Below are 9,009 nucleotides of genomic sequence, written 5' to 3' on the forward strand. Positions count from 1 at the left end.
TGTATGGTAGGGGGATAACAAGTTCATGCCCTAAATTGCATCAAAGTCCTCTATGTCTAACACACTAACACAATTAGATCATCATGAGTATCAAACACTTGAACAGTCACAACACATGATCAATAAACCTGATCCACTAATAAAGAATCACCGATGAGAGTAAATACACATAATAGCACAGATACAGATACCCAAAACAACTCTAACCTTGGTGTATAATAAGATGAAACATATGAATAAGTAGATCCTAGAACAAATAAAGTAATTGTTGGCTAATGATACACTAAAATCATACCTATACTAATAGTATCTAAAGACTCTACCTTCATTTTACGTGGTATAACATATTAATGATCTCGCCTGCCACCTGACTGGGCTCTTGACCAACTATCTATCCTATATGTCAGAGGACTTCCTCGAGAAATACAGGGACCAACCAAATGTCGTTGTATTTCTCATAACTCAAATAAGGGCCTAGCTGTGATAACTATCTCACGTCCAACAAGGATTGGAGACTACCTTCTACACCTAACCAAGAAGAACATTATACCTTCAATGTTAGATAATTTTAAATATATAACAAGAAAGAATAAAATAATCTCAAAGAATTTAAGACATGTCTATATCTTATAATTGATAACCAACCAAAAAAAAACAACCAACATTACCCTAGTCCTCAATTATCCACAAAGCCTTCTAACAAAACTAAACTAAATAAAGTGTTCGGACATGCCCTCGATTCTGACAATGGCAATGATAATATTAATATGAAATCTTCAATCCTAGTCTATGAAAGGAAACTAATGAAATGACCAAGTCTTTTGGAGAATGGAATCTCACCACTTCACCACCAATGATTGATGAATCGAGTCGATACACCTAACACCGCACAAGAAAAGTAAAAGTATCTCTAGTGCCTATATCTCATGGGGATACAGTGTTCGAAGATAGTTAGTGGGTTGAGCATTAGCATGTAACTCTAGAGTAGGGGATAAAATAATCCCATGAACAACATTTTCAAAATTATTCAAGCCAATGTAATAATTATATACACATAAAAACATCTCATGCTGGGAAAAAAATGAGGCTTAGCATGAAGTAAGATTGAATCCTAGACTATATAGCTCAACCGTCTTTAATAGGTACCCATGGGCTATATGGGTTCAGTTCCCCTACTGAATGGGCCCTAATCCATGATAGCTACATGAAACAGTGGTATAAAGGAAGACCAGAGAATGCCCCAACCCCATATGAATCTAAGATACAATTATATCAATTGTGGAACTATGCATATATGTCATCAAGACTAAATCTCGCATAGCAAACATGAGTTTCTAATACAAGCCATACAAGACCCACACCTTCACGACATCTCTACATAACCTGCATTAAGCCCAATTTAATACAAGTTTCAAATAACCTATTTATTAATAAATAAATAAACCAATTGTTACAGACACCGTGGGTATTATCATACCCTTTTACTTACAAGATTATCTCTATTTAATAAGAATCACATTAAATTAGAGGAATCCCTCGACCCCCTTTATTCATTAATTCAAATCAGAACCAACAATTCTTTCAAAATTTATGCTCATTGTTTAATCATTATTGCAATGCAATATCATAGGTGGGCAAGTCAAACTAATTAGTAATTTGGCAATCTAATGTCCTTTACACATGTGTGTTGAAGGGACAAAATTAGTCAAAACCAATTCCAATTATAAAATACCAATTTGGGGGAAACCATGACCTCTTAGTTTATTCACTATTCCCATGCACCCCATAAGTTCAAAACCACCGATAAAGTATAAACAATGTATAGTAAATCATAGGAAACAATTTCAAGAACCAACCATATCAAACCCCTCAACAACAATAAAACCAACATTCAAAAACCATTTAATTAAACCATTAATATACATTCTCTTCATAAAGTAATAACTGAGGAAGATAAACATGCCTGAATTATTGATAGTTGCTGAGGGAATTTGCTCTTTAAAGCTTTTATGGATTAACTTCTTTGAAATTCTAAGTACGTTTCTTGAGAGAATTAACACAGTTTAAGAGTGTTTTTTATTGTTTATGAATGAGAAATAACCCCTTAAAATTCTTTATTGTCATGGGGCTCAAGTAAGAGAAAAGGGAAATCAACCAGAATGCCTTAATAAAAAGACTGAAAAATCACTGCCCAATCACTACGAGTGATGTTTTGATTGGTAGGGTCACCTTACTACTCGTAAGGTCCGACTCATAGTCTGGACAGTGTCCAGGAGCACAAATACTGACTTGGTTTGAGTAATACCTTACGACTAATACTCAGTCACTACGACTCACATAGTGCAGTCATCTTAAAAGTAGAAATAATTAGGCATCACACTAGTTAGGCTATAGAAGGTACCATACGACTCATATGAGTCTTTACAACTTATTAGATGTCACTCATATTCAAGATAGAATATTTAGCCATACACACAACTCAGGCTATGCTTTAGTCCATATGGCCCTTAAAGACTTCCTATGAGTAGTAAGGGGAGTCATAGCCTAGGTAGTGAGGATAAAATTTTAGAAATCTTTGAGGACCAAAAATCTAGGGTTTTTTATTATTCCATCAATAGCGGGGGAAGGCACTTCCCTAATCGTCTAAAGACTTTGTGTCGCACGCACCACCGTACTATGTTAGGTACACTCTATAGAATAATAGCCGACAAACCTAAAATATAGCATAACCCAAGCACCAAACTTTGATCAAAAGATCCAAATAACTTGGAATAGCCACTTCAAATAGAAAAGCAATAATATTCACCTCTTGAGGACTGATCACTGCTTGGCCCGGTGTAATCACTATAATCAAACTGACCTCTGTTTATATCACTGCTTGGCCTGGTGTAATCACTATAATCAAACTGACCTCTGTTTATAATATGAAGTACCTTATGAACAAGCCTGCTAGGCTGACCCTGAAGCTTATAAGATGGGTGCAAAGGGTATCTACACTTAGAACCATCACCTCATAATTGTTATCCACTTTAACTCCTACTAAAACTACCCTAGTGAGGTGTTCTCTCATCACAACCCCCTTGGGCCTCATGATGCATTTCCTATATAGTCTAGGCATAATCAAATTCCTCAAAAGAAGACATGCTATTGCCACCTAATTTTTTCCCTCTACGATTTAAATTAATTTTTGAGTCTATTTAATTTTTAAATAACTTTGAAACAATTACTTTTATAAAATCAAATAATTTTCCATATGAATTTTAGGCTAATTTTCTAATTTTTAAGAAATAGTTATTTATTCCCATGCCCAAATGTAAGGTATAATATGATTTTATTATTTGAAAAAATAAATTTGATTGAAATAACCTTTTGATTGGTGTTTATTGTTAAAATTGATCAGAATAGAGGCTAAGACGTTTATATCGGTTTTGACTTTACAATTAATCAAGTTTGAAATTAATTATTTCAATTTTTATTAATTATGAGGCTTATAAATTCGATAGATGTCAATTCGTTTTAGTTTTGTCTAAATTTTTCTAAATACACAATTATGGGCAAAATTGGAATTTGATACACCCGCAATTGCAACTAGATCGGTTGTTTCCTAAATAGCCTATATCTAACCGTTAAATCCTAATTAAATACCTGACCCAAGCCCAAAACCCAAATTAGCCCATACCTAAATCTCTTATACTCTCCCTTTCTTTTTAGAATAATGTACATCGATAACAACATCAACATAACCCCAATGAAAACACTAAGACCCAAATTTTATCACCTTCAATTTCTATCTTTTCTTCATCAATTTAGTATGTAGGGGAGTGAATTGCCTAAGGATTATACCATGAGAGGTACGCAGACCTTCCAAAAACTTTAATTTCCTCAGAAGCCCAAAAATACCCAAATTCAAATTTCAAATTTTCATACAAGAATAGTAAAATTCCATCTCATTCAAACTTATCCCTTATCTTAAAATAAAAATTTCCTCAAGGAATTTAAAAAAATGTCCTAAAAATCCTTCAAACCACATCACCAATTTTCATGAAATTGGAATTTTGGGGTTCTATATAAACCCCTCCCTTTCACTATTTTATAAAGGTTTTCCTCAAACTAAATTGACTAAAGTTCTGTTTACTCAGCTACGATTTCAAACTTTAGTCCACATTCTTAAAGTTATGAGAATTTTAGCTCAAATTTAATTTCTTGTCATCAACTCATTATTCCAGTTGACTTCCCCAAAAAAGGTAAAATTCTCAATTTTCTTTCCTTTTTTTTGAGATTTCGATTTATTTGGAGTAATTTTTTGCAAGATTTTCTATTCAATTTCTATGAATGTTGAGCTAATATTTTTTAATCTTCTTAACGTACTATCCTCATTTAGGAGAATTAAAGTGATATTTTTCATGTAGTTCTGATCTGTTTGCTTAAAAATAATTCAGTAGATCATTCTACTTTTGGTAAGTTCTTTCATATGAGCATGTCAAATAAAGATTCATCTCAATTAAAAACCTATTGGTTGATTTTTATGTTCATGTATTTGTTAATCTTTCCCTTATTTATTTTTTCCAAGGTTAAGAAGTTCTTATAAGTCTTATAAATCTATTCATAATGCAATTTCATAGACATCATAGTATTTTCTCTCATAAATAACTTGTCATGGATTGGTTTGTCTAGAAACTAAATGTTCAATTTTTTTCAATGGTAGTATGATGCACATTAGTATGTTTATCACATGTCTCTGTAGAGTAGTGAAATCATGGTTATAATATCTTTGTTCGTAACAAGAACGCGATGAGTAGGAGTCTTTTATTTCAAGTTTGTTGTTTAATATTCTTTGAAGAACTTTCTTGTTTAAAATCTATGATGAATTGATGATTTAATTTAGTTCTTAGAATGTTTAAGAGATCTCTAAATTCAACTTAATAAGTTATTCTTTTCGTTATTCATGTTCAAATCTAAATCTACTTCAATTTTCCAATTTTCCACCTTGTTCTCCTTATAAGATGAAAATTGAATTGGTTTGTTTACCTTAGAATCTTCATACTTTAAAGAAACTATATAAATCATCGTGTTCATATTATGGAAATTGGATGTGTTCTAAGTCACCCTAGCATAAAAGAGACAATTATTTTGTTGTATACACAACAATTGTGTTAAAACCCCAAGTTATTGCATGAGTATCATTTGGTTCAATTCGGTATCATTTTCCTTACTCTTCAAATTTGTTTAACGTGTCATATCCTAATTTGAATGCTAATTATTATTATATTTTTTTGTACATGAACTGTCTAAGTCCTATTTGGACTCCCCTTTTTCTGCATATTCTTCGATTGGGTTAACTCAAATAATATCTTGAGTCAAATCCTCAACCAAGCTTATGTTGGGAGCTATAGTTCAATATACATGGTCATACAGTGAAATACAGGGTGAGGGAAGAAAATATATAGGTTATCAAGAATAATATACAGGATACATACAGTATAAGGCAGTAATCACAGGATTATGCACTAGTATACAGTAAATATACAAAACATGCAGGCAAAAATGTCTGCCATATACATGCTGTTACACAGGAATATAACTAGTTGTATACAAGATATACACCGTATAACTTCAATATCAGAAGTTATCTTTATTTAAATAATTTATTAATTTCCTAAAAATTAAGTGGCAACATTATTTTATCCAAAAATATTTTTCAAATAAATTCAAATAGACATTTTTTGCTAAAAGATATGAAACTATTTTAAACTAGTTTAAAATGGATCGTAATAGAATGTTGACTCTTCTAGGGACTTATCTAGGTTCTAACCATAAGTATTTTATTTTTTTGTGAATATTTGTATAATAATTTTTCTTTGTATTTATGTCTTTAAATTTTTATAATTATTAACTATTGCACTCATAGAATACTTTCTCATTTGTATCTAACTATTTAGGGGTTTCACGACTATCACAGCCTCTATTGATCAATTTAAATTGAAAGTGTTGAAAAAACAATAATTTATTTATACATTATATGTCCGATGTTTGTTTGTATTTCAAAACATAATTTTTTAACTTGGAAAACTAATGAAAACCCACTCTGTATACCTAGGATAGAGTGAAACCAAAAAAACCAATTTTCAGTAAAACCTACCTTGCATCGATTGTCCAGAAGTCAACAATAGATGGTCATCCCTTATGTGTATAAATTCAAGGATATATTGTTGGATTATACAGACCATTGTCCCTTGGGGTCAAGGATTTTATTTAGATGGTTTATTTTATTATAATCTAAAGAAGATATTCATCTGAAAAATATTTAGATATTTCAAGGAGGGATCCATGGACCCACAAGTAAGTTTATTTTACATTTGCTCTCCTGTGTGGGAATAATATCTTTTATTTCCCTTTTCCCTCAATATGTGTCCCCATTTGATTTATCTATAAAATTTGTATAATATATTTTTTGGGGGCAATGAAACATCTTACAAATGACATTTATATCTTTCAAAGATAGCTTATCTATGGCTTAAAAGGTCTCATCAGAAATTGTTTATGTTCTAAAGTGTTTTATTATTTTCTTGATTTGTATGTTTAAATAACATATGTTTGGATTTAAACAAAACTATTCCATTATTCTATTTAAATGTCGTAGAGTGTTATAAGCATATAAGATTCAATATTTAAATCTTCCTAAAAGACCCTGAAAAGTCAATCGATAAAGTTCAATCCAATTCACCCAAATTTTATTTAAAAATCCATTAGGTCATTGTCTGATTCACATTGACCATGTTGTTGTTATAACTATATTTTTCTTGCACTTAATTATCGCTAGATTTACATAAATATTCTATTAGTGGTAATACTCCATTATTTTCAAATAAACCTTTTTAGGAAGTTATTTGAAAGAATACAATTTTTCAAAATAACTTAGTTCGAATTTAAAACTAGTTAAAATGTTCAAAATTCTGATCATTCAGTACTTTCCCAAAGCTTCCTATTCTTTAATTCTGTATTGTTCTATTTCAAACCAAATATATGTCATTTGTTCCATATATTACTTGTGTCAACTATTATGATTCATGAACTAATATTTCACCTCGTGAGTGTTTTTGATTTCTTTTGGAGAGAGGCTAATTTGTGTTGATAATCAAACTTGCTAGCTTCACAAAGACAAAAAAACAAATCTATTTTAAGTAATTACTGGTTGAACATTATCATTTCACATGGTCTAAGGCCAAAAAAAGTAAATATAGGCTCATCAATTCTTAATTTGGCTAACAGAAAGATACATTCAACTATGGATCGTAGTTTGATCAGCACAAACACTTTATCTAATTCAGTTCCCACCTTGTTTATGGAAATAAAACCGAGTGCATTGATAAGAAGAGAAATAACCCTAGAGGTCATTATTGGTTGAAGTCGCTAAATTATACATCCTAAAAAGTATAATGCGGTCGCTTATCAAATATAGAATCCAACTAAGATGGGCTTGATCCTATATAAAATAGGACAAAAATCTGTCATGGGCTTGATGATGTAGTTGAAAAGTGCAAAAATTAAATTGGGGGTTTGGTAAGTATAGTATAGTAAAAATTTGGTAAAATAAGTTGTTCACAAAATGAGATGATCATTAGGACTGTGATCCCCCAGGCTTCAGAACTCCATAGACTTATCGTGCTATTCAAACTATCTCAATCTCTTGCATGCAGAATCTAATAAGTTATGTATCACCTAACCTCTCAACCTTGGTTTGGGTGAATTCCACTTATCTCCTCTTGATCTCAGAGTGTCGCCTTACTAACCCTTATTCTGAATCTTGTATTAAATATCTTCTCTCGATCTTAAGTTAATTTGATGAAGGTTGGTAGATTTAAATTACTATTGTGATATAATTTTCCTAATCTCAACCTCTTTCTTAAGTTATTATTGAATACAGGTGGGTTCCTAAATTTTGCAACTGTCAAAAAAGCAATCAAAGCAAAGAAAACCACAATTCTTGCAAGAACACCAATAAAGAATGACTTTCTACTTCTTCTGCTTTTTTAAACCATCAGGGTTCCCATAACCCTATTTATAGGTTTTGGCTGGTCGTGATCATAAGAACACATATAATTGATAATTAAAAGTATATGAATGATAACACAAATAATTAAGAATAAAAACTAAAATCTCAAATTAATATCGGACTCTAAAACCAAGAATATGAATTCCAAGAACAAAACTGTATCACAAAGCTCAAAACTATTTCCTAAGAGTGTTAAGTGCCTTAATTGTCTAACCTAATAATGAAACATCTAATGGGTATTTTTAGATACATCAAAAAACCTATCCTAAACAAAGTAGAAAATTTGAATCGGCAATAACCTACAACCCCAGTTACAGGTCGTAGGTTGGTTTATGGGAATCAAAAGAGTCATCAAGTATTCAGAAACCTACCTACAAGGCCTTAGGTATTACCTATGCCTCATATGTAGCAATTATAGGAATCATAAGAAGTTTCTAGCTTTCAGAACCTTGAAACCCTACCTACAAACCCAACCTATGAGCTAATAGGTGCAACCTGCAGCCTGTAGGTAGGGCTGATTGGTAGCCTTCCTTCTATTCTTCATTAATTTTTGCTTTTTCTCTACTCTGTACTCTATTTTATTGCAAAACCAACACAAAATCACCTTTTATCACACAAAAGTACCTAAGAACTTGCATAATTTCCATATTTTAAGCATTGAAAGTTCCATGAGACTGTAACACCCACAAATTTTGGGTATTTTATTTTTGGTATTCCTGTGCTTAAAATATCGAATTTCTAATCAAATCATATTATGAATGTAAAAAGGGATACTCGAGAGAGCTTCAAAATTTTTGAACGGGGCTCGGTGTTGTTTTGGGTCACGGAGGCAGTAATCCTCTTTGATAGCCCTGCGACACAAAGGCTATGTACTGTGATAAGTTCCTAGTGAGTATCTTTGGGTCTTGTATCCTTTGTATAACCTTGTTCAATTTTTTTTTTATGATTCATTCTTA

Source organism: Capsicum annuum, chromosome 8 (assembly GCF_002878395.1).
Source record: "Capsicum annuum cultivar UCD-10X-F1 chromosome 8, UCD10Xv1.1, whole genome shotgun sequence".
Lineage (NCBI taxonomy): Eukaryota > Viridiplantae > Streptophyta > Magnoliopsida > Solanales > Solanaceae > Capsicum > Capsicum annuum.